The sequence below is a fragment of the Quercus robur genome, chromosome 2 (assembly GCF_932294415.1).
Source record: "Quercus robur chromosome 2, dhQueRobu3.1, whole genome shotgun sequence".
NCBI classification, from domain to species: Eukaryota; Viridiplantae; Streptophyta; class Magnoliopsida; order Fagales; family Fagaceae; genus Quercus; species Quercus robur.
Window position 1 is genome coordinate 53,622,866 of NC_065535.1, and position 26,157 is coordinate 53,649,022.

The window sequence follows — 26,157 nt, forward strand, 5'->3', positions numbered from 1 at the left end:
ATATTGTGCCTTCTCGATTCCAATAGAAACTCGGTGAGAGAATTTGTCCGGGTGAGAGGCAATTGGTTTGCCGGTGAACTCCCTTGCCCTCTTTCACCTCGTGAAGTTGGTCGGTACCGAGTGCTTTTACTTGTTTTATGTTTACCATTTTTGTTTGGTTTATTCGCACATGGACTAACTAATTCTTATATTGATTTATTGTAGAAGGAAAAAGATTTAAACTGGACCTGAGAGTCACGCATGTGAGGGATCTCAATTTTGTCCTGAGGTCAGAGATCTTTGTGCACTCGGACGGATAACTCCGAGCATCCCACCTGACACTTGGCGTTGATCTCATGTATACCACCTGGTAGGCATTCAGCCAGGCCTTACTAGTAGATAGTCCCCTCGTCTTCTATATTGACGTCAGGCACACCAACTTCCTTCTATCATCCTTGACCGTTGGCGAAGCTCAGGACCTCGGCCCCAGATATACCACCATAGAGGACCGTGCACTGGTGCGGGATGAATCAGTAGAGTGTGTATCTCAAAGCTGCAAAGTCCAGGTGCCCATTGAAGTGCCTGACGCCCCTACCTAAGTAGCCGAGCCAGTAGAAGCCGAGGCCAATCAAGACGTAGCTATAAGTAGGAATACACCTGCATGGATAAACATCGCTTTTGTATTAATTAACAATACGCACACATAAGATTACACTCAATATATACCCTCGTGCACTGATAATTAGTGGTAGAATTTCTTCAAATTATCGGCATTCCATGGCTGGGGGAGAGGTCTCCTGTCTAAATCCTCCAAATAATATGCCCCTGCGCTTGCAATAGCGGTAACTCTATATGGCCCCTCCTAAGTTGGTGCTAACTACCCTACGTTGACGTCCTGCGTATTCCCCACTACCTTCCGAAGTACCAGATCTCTTGCTCTAAACTCCCTTTTCCTCACGTTCTTGTTGTATCTTCGGGCAAGTTTTTGCTAATACTCTTCCAGTTGTATAGTCGATGATTCCCGACGTTCTTCCAACAGGTTCAACTGTTTCATCATCAACTCCGAATTCTCGGTGGGGCCAAATCCCACAACTCGGGCACTGCATAAGTTCACCTCTGTTGGTATGACTGCTTCCGCTCCATATGTTAGGGAGAACTTTCTCCCGTGGACCTTCTCGGGGTAGTTCGGTATGCCCATAGAACACTGGTTAACTCCTTTGCCCACCTGCCCTTGGCACCTTTTAACCTCCTTTTCAAACTGTTCACAATGGCCTTGTTGGTGGCCTAGGCTTGGCCGTTGCTTTGTGGATATGCTGGGGTGGAATACTGATTTGTGATGCCGAGGCTGCCACAAAACTTGTGGAAAGCTTTGCTGTTAAACTGCAACCTGTTATTTGACACTAGGGACTCTGGCACCCCGAATCTCGTCACTATATTCCTCCATACAAACTTCTTAACATCTACATTCCGGATGTTCGCTAGCGCCTTTGCCTTTGCCTATTTGGTAAAGTAATCCACAGCTACTAGGACAAACCTCCGATTCCCTGTTGCCCGAGGGAATGGACCAACGATATCTAGCCCCCACTGTGCAAAGGGCTAGGGGAAACTAATGGGATTTAAGTTTCCTGCCAGTTGGTGGATCATAAGGGCGTGCTTCTGACATTGCTCACATTTCAGTGCATACTTGTTAGCATCCTTTTGCATTCACGGCCACCAAAATCCTTGAGTCATTGCCCGGTGAGCCAACGAACGTCCCCCCACTTGACTGCTGCACACACCGTCATATAGCTCGACTAGGAGTTCCTCAATCTTGCTAGGGTGCAAGCACTGTAGGTAAGGCCTGTCAAAAGATCTTCGATATAGCTTACGATTGGTAGACAACCAATATCGAGCAGCTGTCTGACGCACTTTTTTTGCTTTCTTCTCATCAGCCGGCACTCGATCCTTGGCTAAGAAATTGATGACCGGGTCCATCCAACATGCTCAACCGTTGCCACTAGTGAGACACCTACTCCTACACTGATACTTGGCTTTGTCACCAGCTCCACTTTTATTAACTGAGGAATTCCTTCAATTTATGATGATGCCAATGTGGCCAAAGAGTCAGCGTGCCGGTTCTACCCCTTTGCCACTTGAACCAATTTGACGCTCAGAAAGCGGTACATAGTCTGCTTTACCAACCATAAGTACTCCACTATCCAAGGATCCTTGGCTTTAAAGTTTCCCTGTACCTGATTGACCACCAGTCGAGCATCTGAATAGACCTCTACCTCTTTAGCACTTAGATCTGATACAACTCTCAATCTAGCCAGCAAGGCCTTATACTCAGCTTCGTTGTTGGAGGCCTTAAAACCTAACCTAAAGGAATGTTCCAATTTTATTTCATCAGCCGGCACTCAATCCTTGGCTAAGAAATTGATGATTGGGTCCATCCAACATGCTCAACCGTTGCCACTAGTGAGACACCTTCTCCTACACTGATACTTGGCTTTGCCACCAGCTCCACTTTTATTAACTGAGGAATTCCTTCAATTGATGATGATGCCAATGTGGCCAAAGAGTTAGCGTGCCAGTTCTACCCCTTTGCCACTTGAACCAATTTGACGCTCAGAAAGTGGTACATAGTCTGCTTTACCAACCATAAGTACTCCACCATCCGAGGATCCTTGGCTTTAAAGTTTCCCTGTACCTGATTGACCACCAGTCGAGCATCTGAATAGACCTCTACCTCTTTAGCACTTAGATCTGATACAACTCTCAACCTAGCCAGCAAGGCCTTATACTCAGCTTCGTTGTTGGAGGCCTTAAAACCTAACCTAAAGGAATGTTCCAATTTTATTTCTTCTAGGGTGATCACCACGATCCCTGCCCCGGCTCCTAATGCGTTGGACACATCGTCCATAAATACCTTCCACGGGATTACTTCTACAGGGCAAACCATCTAATTTCCCCTTCTCGAGGAGAACTCTGCAACAAAATCAGCGAGGACCTGACCCTTCACCGGGCTTCTTGGCCTGTACCTAATATCAAAAGAACCCAGTCGAGTTCCCCACTTAGCTATCCTTCCCGTGAAGTCAGATATCTTCAATAGCGACTGCAGAGAGTACTCGGTCAATACATAAACGGTGTGATTTTGAAAGTAATGGGGTAGCTTTCGTGTGGCGTGCACTAGTGCTAACACCAACTTCTCCAAGGGCAAGTACTTTATCATGGCATCAACTAGGGTTTTACTGATGTAGTATACTAGCTGTTGTACTCCTTGGTCCCTCAAAAGCACAGCGCTCACAGCATGTTCTGACACTGAGAGATACATGAACAAATCCTCCCCAGGTTCTAGAGCTGTCATCATTGGTGCTCACATCAAATATTCTTTCAGTTCTTGAAAAGCCTTGTTGCACTCCTCACTCCACTGGAACCCCTTCCATTTCTTCAAAAGCGGTCAGTACTTGGACTTCCATTGGGCTGCTCGGCGGTTTGAGGCGTTTTACGGCTTCGATTTGGTTGGGATTGACTTCTATTCCTCAGTTAGTAATCACATATCCTAGGAATTTGCTAGCTCCCACTCCGAAAGTGCCCTTATCAGCATTTAGAAGTAGCCTGTGCCGTTGAAGTACTTCAAACACTTCTTTAAGATCATCGATGTGCTGCACTACGCGTTTGCTTTTCACCACCATATCATCAATGTACACCTTAACTGTATGCCCGATATTGTCTCTGAACATTCTCGTCATCATCCGTTGATACGTGGCCCTAGCATTCTTCAACCTAAATGGCATCACGGTATAATGATAGTTAGCATCAGGTGAAATAAATGCCGTCTTCTCCTGATCCTCGATAGCCAAAGTGATCTAATGATAGCCTTGAAAAACATCCAGAAAACTCATCCTCGGGTGTCCGTAGGTGGTGTCTACTAGCTGATTAATCTTTGGCATAGGAAATGAGTCCTTTGGACATGCTCAGTTTATGTCGATGAAGTCAACACAAACCCTCCATTTTCCATTCTTCTTTTTACCACCACGGTATTTGCAAGCCACTCCGGGAAGAAAATCTCTTTTATAGCCTCGGCTTCCCTCAACCTCTTGACCTCCTGCCTGACAGCATTGACGTGCTCCTTAGTTGATCTCCTCGGGTTCTACTTTTTGGGAGGATGCAAGGAATCCACGTTGAGCTTATGAACTATGAACTCGGGGTCCACCCTAGGCACCTCATACAGACTCTAAGCGAATACATTTACATTTTGCACAAGAAACAACAACATTTCTACCCTTTCTTTGCCCTTCACACTTACTCCAATTAAAAAACTCCTATCCTTATCCGGTAATATCTTCACTCTTACCAAGTCCTCGGCACAGTTGGCCCCCGCTTCCTCTTGGGGTCCCTGTAATTGCTATAAATGAGTCTCCTCGGCTGACTCCTTTTGCTTGATTCCTTGGTCAATTGCGGCTACCAAGCACTGCCTGGCCACTTGTTAACTGCCCCGTACCATGGCGATTCCCTATTCGGTGCGAAACTTGACCTTCACATGCAGGGTGGATGGTACAGCCCCCATTGTGTGAATCCACGGCCTTCCAAGGATTATTGTGTACAGGGAGAAAGAAGCGACCACTATAAACGTTACCATCACCTCCTTACCTTCCATATTCACGGGAAGCAAGATCTGTCCTTCTAGGATCACCATGCGGCCATCAAACCCCATCAGGGGCGTATCTTACTTGGTGAGATCTTCATTCTTCAAGCCAAGCCCTTTGAACAGGTCAAGATACATTACCTCGGCACCACTCCCTTGATCTATCAACACTCTCTTCACTATGAAACCATTTATTTGGGCTGCAACCACCAAGGCATCATCATGTGGTTGAATCGTGCCCTCTAGATCATCATCATTGAAAGCAATGGGCTCTTGAGTGTACTTCAGTTTCTTCTTGGAGGGCGATCACCCGTGTTGCCCTCCTTTTATACGACAGTCGGCACCCCCCTCCTCTTGGATACCTGAGAGCCCTTTGGGGCAGCGTGGATGACTTCTATTACTCCCAAAGGGGGCGGGAGAGGATTCCCACGTGATCGAGTACCTTGCCTGACTTCCTGACTCCTGGGGTCCATCACAAACTCTTTCAAATACCCAACCTTCATTAACTGTTCCAGATGATCCTTTAATACCCTGCACTATTCAGTTGTGTGCCCCTTATTCCTATGGTAAGTACAGTACAGGTTCAGATTCCTCCTTGAAGGGTGGCCCCCCATCTTTCTCGACCATTAGAAGTACGGTTCATTCTTGATTCAATTCACAATCCTGTGCACTGGCTCCTTGAAAGCTACGTTCACTTCCCCCATCTGTGGACCCGGTTCTTGAATCCTCAAATCCTTTTGAGGTCTGGACTACAAACCACTCTACTGAGGATGATTTATGACCGAGGCCTTGCCTTTGCTTTGTAATTGATCATCCTCCAGCTGCTTGTATTCTTCAATACGCCTCATTAGCTGCCTTATATCCTCGGGAGGCCTTCTTGTCAAAGAATCTCGCAGTTCGGAATCCTCGGGCAACCCCATCCGAAAAGTACTTGCCTCAATATTTTCATTACCTCTGTCAATCTAATTGTATAGTTCCCAGTACCGGTTCGCGTAGCTACATAGGGTTTCCCCAGCCCCCATTTTCATTGACAGCAACGCATCCATGGGTTGTGGGACCCTGCTGCAGGTCATGAACCAGACACCAAACTCTTGAATCAACTCAGAAAAACTGTGAATTGAGCCTTTCCTCAACCCATTGAACCACCTTAGTGCTGTGAGACTGAGGCTCGAAGGAAATACCTTACACATCAATGCGTCGTTATGAGTGTGTAAATACATCATTTGAATATAATGACTCACACGCTTTACCGGGTCTGTCTTTCCATCGTAAGAATTAAACGGGGGTCGTGTAAATCTGCTCGGTATAGGTGCCCTTTCAATGTCTCTCAAGAATGGTGATCGGGCGGCCCGGCGCAATGCGCGGCTTATAGCATCCATGGCTGCATTCCGGGGTCGTCGCTCCTTCGGGGAAACTGAATCCCGGTGGCGATGAGACCTAGATTGATAGGAACCTACTCCATGATGGCCCCCCACACTGGCCGACCCTTCTCCTTGTTCTCGTTGTCCCTTTTCCTACACCTACCTCTTGCTACCAACTCCAAATCCCTCACCAACCTGCATAGGCGCTTAAGCTCCTCATCCCTTTGCTTAAGCTCTTCATCCCTTCTGTCGAAACGGTTGTGCCCCGAGGCATTAGACATTGTCCGGTATGTTTGAAACAATCCCTTTTCGAGTCCAAATTGCCCTTGCTCCTCATACTCCCTGTCTTCGTGTCGCTTCTGCCTTCTTTCTCCCAAGTGGATCCCCGAGAAGATCTTCCTGAGCCACTTTAAGCATAGCTCCCAGATTTTCCTTCGGACATTTTCCCGTGCATGCCCCGACAGAACCATAGTTTCGTAGGAGATCCCCACAGACGACGCCAATTGTGGGAACCCAAAATTGGGCTGTTGGGCTCAAGCACTAATTAGGCTCACAATCTATTTGTATTGTGGGCTTTGGGTTTCCTACTATGGGTGATTATTTGCTGGGCAGCCTAAATACACTCCTATTTACTCAAACCCTTCTCTTTACCTCATAGAGTTTTTCCTTTCCTTCCTCAGAGTGACTACCCTCTTCCTTCCATGTTCTCTCCAAAATTGCCAATCCCCTTTCCTCATTCTCTTCTCCTGTTTATAGGCTAAGATGAGTGGAGGAGCTATGATTACTTCTCCTTCTTAGTGCGAATGAGGGTCCAATTCCATCATCTTAAAGTGGATGCTTCGTCGGGAATGGTTGGAGTGGCATTGGAACTGATTCTCACTTCCGCCGCCTGCTCGGCAGTGATGTTGTCAAGGGCACGGCCGGGTAGCTAGGCATGGGGCGTCTCTAGGAAATAACGCTCCCATCTAGGTTATAAATTATTTTGGGGGGGGGGGGGGGGTTTGCTTGAGGTGTTCAAGCTAATGCAGTCTTATTTCAGTTTTTGGGCCCAAATTGGGCTCGGAGGTATCTAGGCCGAGGCTTAAGGTCCAAAAATGAAGACAGTTTTATGATGTGCTGTGGGGCTTGGGCCTGAGGAAGGCGAGTTCAAGGGCCCAATCCTCGTACAATTCCAATTAATCACACGTGATCGGTTTCACCCCCATACAATGCATGTAGACCGTGAAAATTTGATCTTGTGATATCTTTCAATCCGACAGTTTGATTTGGGAATCGGGCATACCATCGCAACCAGTAGAATTTCATGATCATTTTTATGATGTACAATGAATGATTTAATGCATGTAATGCAACTATGATTTTGGGTATTTGAAGTGGGTCATTTCAGTCATTTTCCAAAACTAAATTATGAGTGCAAAATCGAGTGTTTACATACGACTTGGATACATGCAAGATACGTCTGAGATACAGCGAGTACCAATCGGACACGAGAGAAGGGAAAAAAGAGAAAAATTTGACACTTGGATGATTTTTGACCATCGATCGGCCTAGTTGGGCTAAAAGCCCTAATATAGCTTCACACAATTAGCCTTTCACTCTCTCCTTTCTATGCTCTCACTCTCGATCTCTGCTTTAAAGTTTGAACTGAGTTAGCGCCTTCGATATTTGCCTAACCAAATCGTAACTCTCTCTCTTTCCCACCTTTGTAGTTGTCGACGCTAGAGCTCCTCCTCCTTCTTACCGGCAAGTCTTTCAAACTCTCACTCTCTCGCCCTCGCCTCTCGCCTTGCCTCTGTTCTGAATCAGAATCACCAAATCGGCAATTTTTTCCTCTTTTCGCCTTGCCTCTGCCTTAGCCTTTCTCTCTCTATTTTTTCATGTTGCCTCATGTTTGTTTTGACTTGAGTATTAGGATTTAGGATATATATTTGGCTATTTGCATTGTTGTGGGGTCTGTGATATAATCATATTAAATAAAATAATAAATATAATTTTTCTTTTTGGTGGTTATAGCCACTGTGACATCGTTTAATTGCACAGTTGTTTGTTGTTATACAGTTATTAGTGTTGTATAATTTACTCCCTCCGTCCCAATTTGTTTGTTTTGTTTGAAAAGTCAAACTTTTTAAGAGAACATCATTTATTGTCTTGTCTGCCTTATAAAAATGTTTAAGTTTACAAAACTACCTAGTTGAGGACCAAAATTTCATAACACCAAGGCCCAAAAATAGCACAATGGGCCAACCCTATAGAAAGTAATATTAAAAGGGTTGAGCTCACCACAAGGGAAAATGATGGTAAGCCCAAAAGATTTGAAACCCAAAACCCATGAAGGGACAGGCCTTAGGGCCCATGAAACGAACGGAGGAAAGAAAAAGCCCAGCCTATCCAGAATTAGAAAATCAAAGGGAGTCCAGTGAAAGAACTGGGCTAGGATACCTAGAGGCTGCTAGAGGCTCGGGATCCTCGAGACGTGCAGCATAGCTAAAGTGGGATTGAGACAGCTCAAAAGGGGTACCACGAAATACAAGAAACGAAGAACAGATATGTCTTTCTCAAGCACACAGTGGTGCAACAAAGAACTAGAAAGCTTGGAGAGTGACAATTCATGAACAAAAGGTTTGTACCTCGGGGAACCCAAAATGAAGAACTATAAGGGGAAGTGGCTGGGAAAACCTTCAACCTAGCAGGAATGGATTCCGCTTACTTGGGAAAAATGATAGCAAGAAGGACAGCCAAAAAGCTGAGTCTAAAAGGTAAGAAGCCTTGAAAGAAGAGAGGGTGAAGGTCAGCTCTCCAAGGACACCCTAGAATGGAAAGTCAACAAGTGGCTTTTAGGAAAACAGGACTAAACGAGGAAAACTATGAGAAATAGAGAAAGAATCAGCCATCAGAATGGCTGGCATAACAGGGGCTTTGATACCCAGAGAGCCAAAGGGGGGGAATTAGTGGTACCCCGAACCCTAAAATGACACTATAAAAGAGGAAGACAGCCAACATTGAAAGGGGATTCAGCAATAGAAAATCACAACAGAATCATTGAGAAAACTCTGTTAAAAACTCAAAGAAAGTAGGGAAATATTGCCCGGTATCCCAAAAACAGCTACTATAGAACATACTTGGATTCAAAGGGATTCAAACTTTGCAAGTCTTAGAGGCTTAGATAGCCATCTAAGTCTGTAATTTTTTAGCTTATTTGGACCTTGTAACACGTCTTAGTGAGCACATTGTAATCCACAATTAAGAAAAATAATGAAATATTTCATACTGATTTGAGGATCCTTAATAGTTATTTCGTGTGTTTCTTTATTACATTGTTTTCCTTTGCTGCTTTCTTGCTTTTCAATACATATATTCTTGCTTGCTAGTTTTCGTTTTACTCAGCCAGAAGCTGAGTCTTTTTACCGAGGTCCTCACTTCAACTTGGGCCTTGGACACATTTAGCCTCCAAAGAAACATATGCCAAAACATGCACACATCAGATATCACTCTCTCCCATAAAAATCCTTCTCACCTAACTATCTTGGAAGGCAATGCCCAAGCAAAGCCACTTGGACTTGAGTTCTAAATCCCACAAGTCTTGTGCAAAAGCACGAAGTTTGTGAGAATTGGGGTCAGGATCCTCGTGGCTAAATCATTCTCATGAAATTCATTTACATATATGTATATGTATTAAAATGTATATCTAAATCTACGAAACTAATAATTATTTGAAGATATGTGTATTGTATAATGTGTTCTTATTTAGGACCTATAGAGGTAAGGGAAATGACAAAACTCCATTGCATAATAAGCATGGGGAAAGTACATCCTGGGTTCTTACAGGCCCAGTACGTCTGGGGTACCACGACAATACGCCCAGGGTACCACGACAGTACATCCGGGGTACCAAGTGAAAGAACTCTTTTAAATGTTTACACAATAAAAGATAAGCCTTAAATATTCTATTTTAATCTCCTTCTCACTGTGAATATTATGAATACTTATTTTACTTATTTTGTAAGAGTAAATGGTCATTTTATGACATTAAAACACTTATAATGACATTTTTTATTGCTTAGGAGGAATCGCATTTTCGTCTTGAGGAGCTTTATGTGACTTGCGTACAACTTGGTTTGTAATCAGCCCCATTTAGTTGCGGTGAACCAAGCCTAGTCAACCAAAACAACAAGTAAAGGGCCCAGGATCTTTGTTAAAGGGCCCAGGATCCTTGTTTCTACTTGGACTTGGGTACTGTCCAAAAAAAGACCCTCACATACCCTTAAATAAATTTATCAGCTTTTTTAATAAGAGTTATTCTTAATGAGGCAACTAAAAATGTGCCCCAATTAAATTGATTTAAAAAAAAATATTTGTTAGTTTTCTTTTCAAATAGTTTTGAAAATAAAGTAGAGGTATAATAGGAACATTAGTAAAATAATAATTTTTATTTTTAGAAATAGGACAATATTTTGGGATATCCCAAAATGGAATAGAGGACAAACAAACTAGGACGGAGGTAGTATATATTTATTGTTCATGAAATTTGTTGGTAAAATGAATACCCAAAAAATGTTCGATAAATTTGCCAATATTCAGCCTGAGTCAAAATAAGAAAAAAAAAGTTTCCTTTATGGAGATTTGTTACTATATTGGATAAAGCAGTTTGTGGTGGTGGAAAATGTGGTGCTAGGCCTAAGGTACTAGATGAATTTTTGAGTTTGGCTCCCAATTTACTTGTTTTGAGGGGTGTGGAATTTCCTACAATGGGAAAACTTCTTAAAGCCAACCCAATGGCCCAAGAAAAAGTGTTTCAGGCCCAATTGGTATTCTTTTGCCTTGTTGTGAGAGACTGCAAAAGTTCCTCTAAAAAAAGAGAGATCTTTAAGTGCTTTTAGGGGAACCTCTCTTTTTGGGTAAATGGTGTGGAGTCGTCACTTATTTTTTATACAAAAAAAAAATGAAAAAACTAAATACAAAATACATGACTGAATTGTTTCATTCTCATTGATTAAATAATAATAAAAAAAGAATACATGCTTGATAAATTGAGTATTACATGGCTTTGGGTCCTAGTTACAAACTATAAAAAAAAAATGATAAAGCCTAGGTCTACCTATCCAAAGACACTAAATTCGAAGGCTAGGTTACGGAATGGGAAGGTGTTAGACACCCATTCTGCCCAGACAAAGTCTGGTCTTCTAGACTCTTGTAACCAATGTACTGCTCCTTTTATGCATGACATGAATGATATGTTGCATACATGAACAAAACTAATCAAAACTGTCTCAAATGAATCTATTTTATGAATATGCCCTTTTCTTTGTTTAAAAAAAAAAAAAAAATCAGATTTGTGTTGTGATAAAAAATTAAATTGGGTTTAGAAAAAAATCGGATATGTTTTTTAGAACTAAAAAAAGTGATTTATTAATGAAAGAGAAATTAGATCTGTTTTTGAGAACTAAAAGAAATTGGTTTTTTTTTTAAAGAAAAATCAGATCTGTTTTGTGATATATATAAAAAAAATTAGATCTGTTTTTATACGTGTAAACAATATTAAGAAAAAGATTTTTTTTTTTTTAAGAAGAGGACTTTATTCATGAAATAAATCTATGCTACATGCACTAAACAAACAAACAAAACCACTCATGACCCTTTTTTTTTTTTTTTTTTTTTTTAATTTCAAAATTTGCTATGTTAAAAAAATCCGATCTACATCTATAGAAAACGTAGATCAATTTTTTAAATAAGAAAAATTCAGATTTGTATCTAAGGAAGATACAAATCAGTTTTTGTTTAAAAAATTCAAATCTACATATAATGAAGATGCAAATCAGTTTTTTTTTTTTTTTTTTTTTTAATATATAAATTTTTTTATTTGAGAAAAATTTAGATCTGCATCTAAAGAAGATGCAAATCAGTTTTTGATTTAAAAAAAGATGTAGATAACATGCAGATTTTTGTAATTAAAAATAGATCATGACAATAATAAAAAGAATCAAGAACATATTTCAACAAAATAAATCAACAATTCATGATATGAATATTTAAAACAACTAAACTGAAAGAAATATATAAACATGCATCATCACAATAAGAGAAACATAAGAAAAAGGGTTGATAAGAAACAACCTCTTGCATGCAGCACTCTTCTTCTTGAGGGGATATTTTAGGTTTCAAATAAATTTTTGCAATTGTCTTTGAAACCTAAAAACCCTTGCTTACAAAAAAGAAATTCTTAAGACTAAAGCCTCCAAAACCTCTTTAATGTAAGAGAGAGAATTTCATAAAGGGGGGTCAGAAATATGTGAAATTTGAGAGCATGAAAAAGTGTGCTGAATTTTGATATCTAGTCCCTATTTATGGAGGCTAGAATGCTTAAAAAATAGGCAAAGACAATTAGAATATGAATTGGGACGCGTCCTTGTGCTAAAAAGTCAAAAAGGATGTGTTTTATTGTCACCCGAAGACTGTTGGGCCGAAGCCTTAATAGGTTCCATTCGGAACTTTGAAAGTGCCAATTAGCACCCCAAAAGTGCCAAACGGTACTCTTGGATGCCAATCGCGCTTTCGTGTTTGGGTGCGTTTTGGACTCCTTTTTTAGGTTTTCTTGAGTCGAGACTTGCACTTAGACATGTTTTCAATCCGTATTCTAAGATTTTTAACTCTTTTCTGTATAATTCAGGTCTTTTCAGTAACAATTATCTCATAGATAAATTTCTAAAATAAATCTTGATAAAGTCTAGATTATCCATAATTTTATTATTATCCAACCATCCCATTTATTCCCATGCAAGCAATCCTATTTTTGACACTAATCATCAACCAATCACAAAATTATTTAATTAATTTTAATTGTTTAGTTAATCTTCTTGATTAAATCATGGGTGCAAAATCGAGTGTCTACACCTGTATATGTGCTTCCCGAGAAGACTCAAGCTTAGTAGTGCTGAGCTTACCCCTTTTTTATGGTTCCTCTCTTTTCTCTCATGTATCTCTCCTCCCCCTAAAATTTGCCAACCACTTCCCTCACACCATCAGCCTTTATTTATAAACTTCCCTTAGTGGGGTCATCATGATGAGGAGGAAACTTTTTATGTTGGTGGGTCCTTCTAGGATATATTCTTGACCAGAAGGGACCCACTTCTCATGACTGATGCAACTCTCTTGAAACTTGTACCCATTGCCGAACAGTGTTTGGCAGGCGATTTCCCCCAAGGCACTACCGTTCCCATTTGATATAGACCCTAACCTGGTACTGGACCCCGATCAAGCATTGGTCCCCTAAATTGATATGGGCCCCGACTTGGCATTGGGCCCTACACTCTTAAAGCATATTGAGGCTAATGGATTGGATTGGGATTTGGGCTAACTCCTATACATCGGTAAAGGATTGGTTAGGTTTAACTCGTGTATGTTGGTGAAGTGTACTCGGCGTACTGTTTCCCCTTGGGAAAACCAACCGTCAGTCATTAAATGTGATAGAAAAGACAATTTGTACACTTCACGCATGTGACTGTAGCTGTCATATTTGTCGGCCAGGATCATCTGACGTTTTGTATACTGAGGCACAAGTGTAATGGATAACAAGGGGGAAGTTATTAAATTTCCCTCCAAAAGCATTTAAAGCCACTTCTCCTATAAATAAGGCCAAACCTCCATTGATTAGTTTCTTTATTTCATTTTTTCTCTCTTAGCCTCCTTCATTTCATCCTCCTGAGCCATAATCCTTCCCCTGTGATCATCCCTTTAGATGTAAATGCATCGTTGAAAGTTCTCTAACATTTCCCTTACTATTCAAAATTTATCTTTAGACTCCCCCAAAAATGGGTTTTGCTCATCTATTAGGTATTAAAGCCATTGTGGCGGCCTTTAAGACTAGGTTTAATATGCCTCAGGACATAGATATTGAATATTGTCCTGAAGGGAATATAGAAAACGATAGGCGTCCTAGGGTAGTATTCTTTCCCCTAATGGCCACCCTTGAGGGTGCAGTTAGATTCCTTGTAGATCTTATGTTACTTAGGACCCTTAGTTTTTATGGGCTTAGCCCCAACTAGTGTCTCCCTAATTTCTATAGAGTAGTGAGTAGTGTGAGTTGCCTTAATGAACTATACAGCTTAGGGCTCAACCACCATGACATCAACTTCCTGTACGGTATTTGTGGTAGTCTGAAAAAGGGCTATTTCTTAAAAATTCGAGACCCCGTAGTGAGACTCATCTCATGCCTCCCCGGCTCTAATAGGAACTTTGCGGGGGAGTTCATAAAAGTGAGTGGGAACTGGCTCGCTGGCGAACTCACGTGCCCAACATCGTCTCGGCAAATTGGTTGGTACCTTCATTTTTCTGAGCATGAGTAGTGTAGGGTTTACCACTTTTTGCTTTACCTTCCCCCCCACATATTATTTTTGCATATGTTCCATCATATTCTGTATATGTGTTATATATATATATATATATATATATGTATATATCCTCTCTCTTTTTTTTTTTTTTTTTTTTTTAATTTTCTTTTGCTAACATTTGTTCTCTACTTACTTGGTTTTCTATTTTCAACGTAGTTTCCAAGCGTTTCAAACCGGATCTCGGCACTGTGCATGTTCGGGATCTGAACTTTGTGTTGCGCTCGAAGATTTTCGTCCACTATGACGGGCAGCTTAGAACTTCACACTTGATTCTTAGCTGCATTCCATCCTACATAAGCTAATAGGATCAGGGACCCGCTCTGATAGTCGACAGCCCCCTGCTGTCTTACATAGATGTCTACCTTCCTAGATTCCTACTAAGAGGCCTTACTGTGGGTGGAGCTCGGGAAAGAGGACCTTGTCTTATAAGGGAAAGTTCTTTGGCACCGATCAGTGATGGTTCCAAGGATACAATTTTCCAAGGTAGAGTAGAGCATACCAGTAGAAGGGCCCATTGTTGCAGCTCTAGACGCCACCATGGTCCAACGATGTAACATGAGTATTAAGCGCTACTTCTTGGAAGCTCAGCCAGCTGGAGGTCAGATGACCCCCCGACAGGCTACACCTCTAGCTTCTTGAGGCCGCAACAAGAGACCAAGAACTACTGATGAACCCTTTTAGAAGCCTGACGTTCCCCCTGCTAACTGCACCCCTTCTCCAGTCACAGCTATCACGAATCCTCCCCCAACTATTGGCACTATTTTGGGACCGAGGACCTTTGGCCGACCGGCCATCACTAGTGCCAACATGGCTTCATCCTCTATTTTCCCATCCTCATGTTAGCGAAGCTCCTTCAGGCTAGGGGACGTGCCTCTCCCTTCAAATTCTTTCATGTAGACTTGGAGAAACGAGCTCGACGGCTGGGTCGCGGATAGCTTGGGGGCAAGCCTTGCTTCTCTTTGAGGATATGAAGTACTGATCGGATGGCAGGGATGAGGCTATTGCCCTCAACTTAAAGTGGCACATCATTGCTGCAAGTGCTTTTGATTGGGATATTTCTTTCCTGTTGTTTCATATTTTATTTAAGTATCCTACCTCAGCTCTTATTTAACCTTGCCCCCTCTTTTCTTTTATTTGCCTTAGGCCGCTCAAATGACACATATCCTTGAAAGTCAGTTGAAACTGGCCATTGAGGAGGCAGATGGGGAGAAAGCCCTCAAGAAAGTGGCTGAATCTACCCTCCAGGTGAAGGTTCAAGAGTCGGCCCATATGCAGCAAAGGGCCATGGTAGTTTAGAGGGTCTGGGACTCTACCGAGCAGAGGGTTGGGGTGCTGGAAGGGAAGCTAGAGGATTCAGACTCTAAGTTGGCTGAGGCAATCAGTGTGGTCTTGGCTCGGGATAAGGAACTCGTAGAGCTGAAGGGGATGATGAAGCAGGTTGAGTAGCAATTCTATGACATGGGTTTCAGTGATGTTGAGAACTCAAATGGCCCCGCCATCTTTCAAGCTTGACAAATGAGGTTCATGTAGGGCTGGATAGCAACCATGGAAGCCTTGAACTTGCTTCAGACCTTTCCCTTCAGAGATCCTACCCAACTGCCACTACCCAATGACCCTCCCGTCTAAGCCCAGATTGGGAGACGACCTATTGCAAGGGGTGAAAAATGAGATGAGGAAGGGAAGGATAGCCCCAATATGAGAGAGCTTGCCAAGAATTGATTCCCACGTAGTGGTGGTAGACTTGGACAATTTGGCTTTTCCTATAGCTCCTGAAGATACTGGCACCTCGGAGGTTGCTCTTGTACCGACTGCCCCCTCTTCTAGTGGCGCTTCCCCTGTCCTCCCTGATGCTACCTAAGACCCTTCTCCTTAAATGTTTTACAGTGTTTGTATTTATTATTATTATTTTATTATTTTTGTTCCCCTTTGTTGGGAATTTAAACTCTCCTTTACTATTTTATGGATTAAGCCATGTTTTGGTCACCAAGTTGTAGGACGCCTTTTTATTTAATATTAATTTGATTAAATTTGTTCTGAGTAAATTTTAAGTTTAGTTTCACAAATTTTTACAAGTGCTTACAATCGGGAAATATTGTGATAACCAAACAGCAATAATCAACCAAATCATTAATAATTCTCGCGTTGTGATAGGCTTTCATCCCTTATGAACGTTTCTTGCTAATTCGATAATCAAGGTTAATGAGCGAGATTTCTGTTTTTGGATAGTCTTCTCCCAGATTTTTATCTCACTCGTTGATTGGAATTGGTCCAAATTAGCTTTCTGCCCTTAGATATTTTCGTTATCTGTCCTTAGATCAATTCATTAAGGTTTCCACCTAGTCAGTGACTGGAGTCAGACCGAGGCTAGGTGTCACGACCCAAACCTGTACTCCAGAATGTAGAGCATGACCGGCATGTAAATATCAAGTTTACCTCAATACTAACATGAACCAACCTAAACTGAAGGTGCTTATCAAGAATTTGTTTCTTGTATTCCTGCTTATTTCTCACATAAAAGCCACAATATACAAAAATGATGAAAGCCTTGAAACTTCATTTCATTTGAACTTGGAAGATTACCACTTGGTTGAAAGGTCAGGTATCCGTGTAAATATTACATAGCTAAACGTTTAACAAAACTCTTATTACAAACCTAACCCCAAAGACATACAACTGGGGTTCAAAACAAACTAAGGTTCTGAATTACATCTGTGCTCAAGGATCAAGTACATCTTGATTCCTTCTATAACACAAAAGAGCTAAACTACTATACAACAAAAACTATACATTCTAACAAGCGAGAATCACAGAATCCTTGCCATCTCTAATACTCTCGCTGCTTCCAGGAAGAACCTGTGCACTAAAATATAATAGGGTGAGCTGCGAAACCCAGTAAGGTTTTAAGCTCCATGGGCCTCTAATAAGAATGCATGTAAATCAAATATTTTATGGATATGCTAGCTTTGATAAATAGCCTTCATACTATTCACGTTGTTCTTAAAATAACTTATGAACTTTCAGATAAAAATACTTCATTTTCTTTTCATATAATAATAAAAGAACATAATAAGGAACTGAAACATAATTCAGTAATCTTATCTTTGAATAGACTATAAAATACTTTATTATAACTTCTCATCAGACTTATAACACATTTAACATACCTTTCTTATCATCATACTTTTCTTGTAATTTCCAAATAACTTAATAGCTCATTTATAATACATATTAGTTAATCCAATTGTAAGTTTGTTACAACTTTGGGAGGCTTCCAGCACAGAGTGCCAGGCATCCAACATTCCCCATAATGCTAGGTAATTCCGGGATCATATCATAATACATATCTTCAACCATGGGGGTAGGTTGACATCCTTTACAAGTTGGCTGTTACCAACAAGGGCGGGTAAAACAGAGCCAGTCCCACTTTTAATGGCCAATCAGAATCTTCATGGAAATACCAATATTATAACCCCTACTGGCTGAGTTTAGATCATAACAATGGAATAACTGAAAATTATATTTTTCTGATAACTTTGCTTTTACATAAATGTTTCGCAACAGTAGCATATTCACTTCATTCTTAGATATTATGTTCATGATATAAATAATAGTATCAATATGCTAAAATTATCATGTATATAAGATTGAACAACTCACGAACATATATTTTACTTAAATCATGCTTATATGTAATATCTTTAATTAAAAAGTTTTAATGCATAATAGTTTTCTAAACAATTCTAATACTTATCAAACACACATGTCATATGTCCCTTACCTAAAAACAGAAGACACGAGAGATTGTACAAGAGGAGCTCAAGTGTTCATGTTCTCGTTCTCGTCACCTAAATGAAAGACCAAAACTTATTACTGACAAAATCTTCCTAAGTATATAAAATTATACCTGAATCACAACCTAACTCTTAAACTTAAGAAAATTTTAATTCCCCTCACATAAAGTTTCCCCAAAAACAAGGTACATTCATCAAACACATTACATACCAAAACATAGAGAAACCAAGACATAAAAATTTATCTATGATCCAAGCATACCAAAAGATAAGCATATTAAATTGTAACTCAAAACATTCACCCTAACTTGAGAATTAAATCCACAAAGTCAGGTGTATCATATGTTGTTCACTGCTCATTTAAGCAGCATATTCCTCATTTGTAAAATACAAATGGGCTGTCCATACACATCCAAACGTCATTAAGTTTTACAGTACCACTCCCTTGGATGTCTAGTATATACCATATAAATTTTAGAGTTAAAACATAAAATCATGATTTATTAAAAATCATACAAGGAAGCATGCTCAAATCTATCCTGACAGAATTTCTTGCAACTTAAAAATTAAACCATTATTTTATACTCATCCAAATGTTGTGAGACCACTTCCATAATAACCATGTGTGTCTTAGAATTCATAAAAACTACTCCTAGCATTCTAATTCATAGAAAAAAAAATTTAATACAGATTTTTCTTGTTGTAGACATCAAATCTCTCACAGTGACAGTTTTAACATATGTTCTTACAAAATCATCAACTAATAGCAATTGGCTTTCACTTCAATTGGGTATTTTTATACCTATACTATATATGTCAAAATACGTTAATAAGCATTCAATAGACCACAACATCATCACTCTTTCAAATTACTAAAACAGAATCACAAGTTCAGCTTCTAAAATCAAATTAGAGAATAAAGAAGGGAAAATCAACAAACCAATTATACTATCAAAATACCCATAATTAGATGAGGTTTAATGTACTTACCCACAAACTTTGAAGTTGAAACCTTAGTGTTAGGCTCTTAATTTCTTCTTAGAGAGAGATGTATATGATTTTCGGTGAGAGAGTGAGGGAGAGGTGTTGCCGTGTAAGAGCAAAGAAGAGAGAAAGAAAAAGGAATAGAGAAAGAAGAGCTGAAATTTCTGGTGCAGAAAAAGAAGATAAAGGAAATGGAATTTGAGATGGGGCACATGTAATGCTAAGGAAAGAAAAGATCATGACCCACCTTTTCAACTTTTGGCATTTATACTTTTCACCCCCTTATAAGCTTATATTTCTAGAAAGGCCCAAAGAACAATATAACTTTGCATATATATCCTTACCTTTATAAAATTTCTTTTTGCAACATTAAAAGAGCATGTATCTTCTATAATATCACAATATCAAAGTTTTATGCACTTAAAGGAATTAAGATAATAACATGCATATAAACCCATAAAATAAATTATGCAATTAGGTTGGGGTGTTACACTAGGTTTTTGTCCTTAGATAAATTTGTTTTGGTTTTGACCTAGTTGGTGATTGGCGTCAGGTTGATGCTAGGTTTCTGTCCTTAGTCCCTTTAGAGTAAAAGTGTGTAATGCAACAAATATAATTTAACGCTGATAAAGATGATCGCTTTTGTTCCATTTTTTCCAAAGAGAATTATAGTGTAAGACATCTTATCATAATGGTTGCACGTAGTGGTAGTATCTTTTCAAATTTCTCACATTCCAAGGTCAGGGAAGCGGTCTTTCCTCCATATCCTCCAAGTAGTAAGCCTCAACTCCTGCCACTGTAGTGACTCGGTATGGGCCCTCCCAGTTTGGAGCCAACTTCCCTGCACCTTGATCCTTTGTATTTCCCACCGCCTTTCGTAAGACTAAGTCCCCTGCAACGAAATCTCTTGGCTTTACATTTTTGTCATACCTCTAAGCCAACTTCTACTGATAGTTAGCTAATCTGATCAAAGCCATCTCTTGGTGCTCTTCCAGGAGGTCCAACTGCTTGGCCACGCAAGCATAATTATTTCACGGGGAGACATTTGAGACCCTTATACTAGATAAGCCTACCTCCACAGGAATCATAGCTTCGACTCCGTAAGTCATAGAAAAAGGGGTTTTACCCGTGGATCTCGTGGGCGTTGTGCAGTAAGCCCATAGCACATGAGGCACTCCTTGGCCCATTCACCTTAGCCCCTTCTAGCATTTTCTTCAGCCCGTTAGCTATTGCTTTGTTCATCACTTCTACTTGTCCATTACTCTGAGTGTATGTTTGAGTTGAATATCTATTCTTGATTCTGAGGTCACTGCAATATTTACAGAAGGCCTTGCTATCGAATTGTAATCCATTATCCAAAATCAGTGTTCTGGGATCCCAAACCTTGTGATAATATTTTTCCAAAAAAACTTTTTCACATCTACATCTCGAATGTTTGCCAAGGCTTCAGTTTCAACCCATTTCGTAAAATAATCTGTAGCAACTATGGCGAACCTTTTGTTATCAGTGGCTTAAGGAAACGTCCCAACAATGTCTAACCCCCACTGGGCGAAGGGCTATGGGCTGGAGATCGGGTTAAGGTTCCTTTCTAGCTAGTGGATATTCGAGGAGTGCTTCTGACATTGATCACACTTCTACGTACTTGGTGGCATCCCTTTGCATGTTTGGCTACTAGAATCCTTGTGTCATAAGTCGATGTGCTAGCGACCGTCTTCCCATATGACTTCCACAAATTCCTCTATGTAACTCAGTTAAGAGACCCTCCACATCCCTGGGGTGAAGACATAACAAATATGGTCCTCTAAATGATCGTTAGTATAACCTTTTGTCTTTAGATAACCAAAATCGGGCCGAAGTCCTTCGTATATTTTCGGCCTCCTTTGCTTCGCTTGGCAGAACATTATTTGTTATAAATGATACAATAGGATCCATCCAACTCGAGTTGGGTGTTGATACTACGGATACACATTGTTGACGTTCTATGCTCAGCCGGTTCAGCACCTCTACCAAAATTATATGAGGAACACAATCGTCCAAGGATAAAGCCTGAGTGGCCAAAGAATCTGCATGATTGTTTTGTCCCCTTGAAATTTGAGACACCTTGAAAGCCAGCTAGTAGTGTGCCAACCAACTTCAAGTACTCGGCTATCAGAGCATCTTTTGCCTCAAAACTTCCTTCCACCTGACTCACTACCAAGCATGAATCTAAAAAGATCTCTACCTCTCCTGCATCTAACTTCTTAGCCGCTTTAAGCCCCGCAATTAGGGCCTCATATTCGGCTTCATTATTGGAAGTCTGGAAACTCAACCTTAATGAGTACAATGCCTATTCTAGTGCCCCAAGCATTAGATGCCCCATCGACATACACTTGCCAAGGTTTGACTGAGACTTGACAAACCTTATTTGTACTACTCGCCGAGGGGGTAAACTCTACCACAAATATGCCAACACCTACTCCTTAATAGTGTTCTTCAGTTTGTATCTCACATCAAATGACCCGAGCCTTGTCCCCCACTTCGCTATTTTTCTTGTGAAATTAGACCTCCTTAATAGCGATTGTAAGGGGTGTTCGATTAGCACATGCACTGTGTGAGTCTAAAAGTAGTGGGGCGCAACTTCCTTATTGCATGGACTAGTGCTAAAGCTAACTTCTCCAACGACAGGCATCGCATTTCCGAATCTACCAGGGCCTTGCTGATATAATACACTGGCCTTTATACCTCATCCTGAGTTTTCTATAATATCACACTCATAACATGATCGAACACTACCAAATACATATACAGATCTTCCCCAAGGTCAAGGTTGGACATGATAGGCAGGCTCATCAAATAACACTTCGAATCTTGAAATGTTTCCTCACATTCCTCAGTCCGCTGGACCCTTTCAACTTCCTCAATAATTGAAAGAACATTCTACACCTATCTACTGATTATGAGACAAAATGATTTAGTGCTGCAATCATCCCTGTGAGTTTCTGTACGTCCTTAAGGGTGCTAGACGGAGCAAGCTCTTCTATCGCCTTGATTTGGTCTGGATTCACCCTAATGCCTCGTTTGTAATTATATACCCCAAGAACTTTCTAGAACCTACTCTGAATGCACACTTATTGGCGTTGAGGCGTAGTTTGTGTCGCCTAGGATTTCAAAGGTTTCGTTTAAGTCCATCACATGCCTTTCATCCTTCTTACTCTTGACTACTATGTCATCGATATAAACTTCAACCGTGCTCCCGATATTATCCTTGAACATTCTTGTCACCATCCGTTGGTAGGTGGCTTCTGCGTTTTTCAGCCTAAAGTGTATCACGGTATAATGATAGTTGCCCTCAGGGGTTATGAAAGAGGTCTTCTCCTGATCCTCAGGAGCCAAAGTGATCTGATGGTATCCCTAAAAAGCATCTAAGAAACTCATCCTCGGATACCCACAAGTGGCATCAACTAACTGATCAATTTTTGGGACAGGGAAGGGGTCTTTTGAGCACGCTCAGTTTAAGTCGGTAAAATCTACACAGACTCTCCACTTCCCATTATTATTTTTCACCATCACTGTATTTGGCAACCATTTAGGGAAGAACACCTCTTTAATAGCCCTAGTCTGCTTCAACTTTTCTACTTCTTCCTTCACGACCTCCACGTGCTATTTGGCAGATCTCCTTGGCTTCTGCTTTTTAGGAGGGAATAGGGGATCTACATTCAACTTATGGGTGATGAAGGTTAGATCCACCCCGGGCACCTCATATGGACTCCATTCGAAAACATCCAAAACCAAAGATAACAGCATGGCAACATGGTCCTTTGGCAGTGGGCTCTTTCCGACCTAGAAATATCTATCTTCATATGGGAGGATTCTAATTTGGACCAACTCTTCTGTACTATCAGCCTCGGTGCTCCCCTCAAGTTTCTGTGATTGCTATAATGATTCCGGTTCCACTTACTTCTTCTGTTTGATCTTATGATTAATCGCAGCCACCAGGCACTGTCGCGCAACTCGCTGATCCCCCATGACCACGACAATTCCATCTTCGGTGGGGAATTTAACCTTCATATGCAGCATGGATGGTACCACTCCCATGACATGAATCTAGGGCTGACCAAGAATTGTTGTGTACAGAGAAAAGGCATTAACTACGATGAAGTTCACCATTACCTCTTTCCTTTCGGTCATAACAAGGAATGAAATTTGCCTCTCAGGTACCACTACCTTCCTATCGAACCCCACTAGAGGCGTGTCATACTTCGTCAGATCTTTTGGCTTCAAACCCAAGCCCTTATAGAGGTTGGGGTATATTATCTTAGTCCCGTTCCCTTGATCTATCAACACCCATTTGACCAAAAAGCCACCAATTCTTGATGCCACAACAAGGGTGTCATCATGTGGTTGGGACGTCCCCTCGAGGTCGTCGTCGTCGAAAGCGATCGGTTCTTTAGACGGCCTCAGCCTCTTTTTTGGCTGATCTGTAGCTTCTAAGCCTTGTTATGGAGTAATGCTCAGAACCCCTTTTTGGCGACTTACACTTGCGTCGATGGAGGTTGTGTGGATAACTTCAATAATTCCAAGGGGTGAAGGGAGCGCATTTCCTCGGTTTCCTAAGGTTTGCCCTGCCATGTTACCTCCTTGCCCATCTATAAACTCCTTCAAATGTCCATTCTTTACGAGCTGTTTCAAATGATCCTTGAACACTTTACACTGTTCGGTGGTGTGACCCTTCTCTCGGTAATATGTGCAATACAGGCTCTAATTCCTCCTAGATGGGTCCCCTCTCATCTTACTCGGCCACCAAAAGTAAGGTTCATTTTTTATTCGCTCTAAAATCTTGTGGACTAGCTCCTTGAATGCTACGTTAACACCTCCTATACAGACCTTAGGCTCTGGTGCCCTAACTTCCCTCCTAGGTCTTTGTTGAAAGCCCCCGGGCTGCTGATCCCTACTATATTGAGAGGTAGTCGGAGCTTTCCCCTTACTTTGCTATCGGTCATCTTCCAACCTTTTATGTTCCTCAATCCTCCTCATGAGCTGGTGCATGTTCTTGGGGGGTCGCATAATCAGCAATGCTCTAAATGTACTTGCTGCGACCTGTTCATTCCCTCCACCTATCTCATTATATTGCTCCCCAGTATCTGTTGGCATAAGACTAGAGGGTCTCCCCGTTCCCCATCTTCATAGACAGCAACGCGTTAATGGGCTGGGGGACCCAGCTACAAGTGATAAAATGGGCCCCAAACGCTTGAATCAACTCTTTGAAATTGTGTATGGACCCTTTCCTTAAACCATTGAACCATCTCATTGTCGTGGGCCTGAGATTGGATGGGAACACCTTGCATATTAGCCCATCATTCCGAGAGTATAAGGACATTAGCTGAATGTAATGACTGACGTGCTCCACTGGATCAGTTTTGCCATCATAGCAAATAAACGGGGGATGGTTGAAATTCCTGGGCATCTTGTTTCGTTCTATCTAGTAAAAAAACGGTGAACAGGCGACTCTCCGAAGTGCCAAACTCATGGTATCTAAGGCAGTGCTGGGGTGCCTGTGTCTTTCTTTTCTCAGTATTTTAGAGCGACGCCCTATAATCTCATTAGATCTACTCTTGACTGCTGTGAATGACTTTGATGGGACGGCTCTCCCGTACTGCCGCCAATAAATTCAGGATCACTAGTCGACTTCTCTCAATCCCTTTTTCGACGTCGCCCCCTTATTTCTATTTCCAACTCCTTAACTTGCTTTTGTAAGTTTTCTATCTCCTGGTCTTGTTCACTATGATACAAATGCTCGGGAATGTAGGAAACCAATATTTCTCCTTGTGAAGAAGCCTTATCCGAATCCACCCTTGTCTCGTGCTCATCTTGCATGTGATCCTTCTTCCTTTTCCGTTCCCTTTCTAACCTCCTTTGTCCTTAGGACGAGACCCTTGAATGATTACCTCTAGAGCCCACTGACCCCTCACTTGCATGTGGCCCTTCCATCCTTGGCGGCAACAACCTAGCCCTGGGTCTTCAGCTGAGTAAGAGATTCCCACAGACGACGACAATTGTGGTGCCAAGCCCAAGGTACTAGATGAATTTTTAAGTTTGGCTCCCAATTTACTTGTTTTGAGGGGTGTGGAATTTCCTACAATGGGAAAACCTCTTAAAGCCAACCTAACGGCCCAAGAAAAGGTGTTTCAAGCCCAGTCGGTATTCTTTTTCCCTGTATGTGTGCTTCTAGAGAAGACTCAAGCTTAGTAGTGCTGAGCTTACCCGTTGTTGAGGTCTAAAATTTCACATGTAATGTGTCAAGGCCCAAAATATTACAAATTTAAGAAAAAGAACCCATTTGGTCCTTCAAAGAAAGGACAAGGCCCAAATCCGTCAATCAAGGTCCACTTAAGTTAAGTGAGAGGAGGTCTAAACCCATGAATGGGCAAGTTTTGAGCCTTAGAAAATAAAGAAAAATGAAAAAAGGAAGTTCAGCCCAACCATTGTGAAGAAAACTTACTGGGGAGCCCAGAAATGGACTAGACCAGGATACCTGGGGATTCCCAGAAGCCCGGGATCCTCGAGATATGCAGATAGAAGCCAGCTGGGATTAAGACAGCTCAAGGGAGCATGCTCATAGACATAAAGAATGAAGGTGGATGTGTCCCATACGCCACCCATGGTTCAGAAAAAGGCTGATGGCTTAGGAATCAGCATTCCTAAAGAAAAAGCCTAGTACCTCGGGAAATGCAGGAAAGTGGTCCATGAAAGAAGGTGGCTGAGGATCTTTCATCCTGACAAAGAAGAATCTGCCCATTTATAGAAAATGAAAAAAGGTTAAGCAGCCTAAAAGGTGGATCTGAAAAGTAGCATTTAAGAGTTTTGGAAAAAGGGAATTGAAAGTCTGCCCATAGGACCTCCGGAAAGGGGAAGGTTAGCTGGGGACTTTTGGTGGGGAAACCTCAAAAGGGGAAATAATGAGAAAATAAGGAAGGGATCAGCCACCAATGTTGCTGACACAACATTGGTTCTGGTACCTAGGGCAACAAATGGAGGGAATTAGTGGTACCCCA

At 41.3% G+C, this 26,157-nt stretch overlaps 1 long non-coding RNA gene across 1 annotated transcript; it reads right to left on the reverse strand.

Moving 5' to 3' along the window:
- Nucleotides 1–16,885: 16,885 nt before the first annotated feature.
- Nucleotides 16,886–19,319, reverse strand: LOC126714012 (uncharacterized). The gene is made up of 3 exons (XR_007651517.1): nucleotides 19,133–19,319; nucleotides 18,130–18,196; nucleotides 16,886–17,211 (listed from the first exon to the last, which is right to left on the reverse strand). It is a non-coding gene; the product is annotated as an uncharacterized LOC126714012 (long non-coding RNA).
- Nucleotides 19,320–26,157: the final 6,838 nt, after the last annotated feature.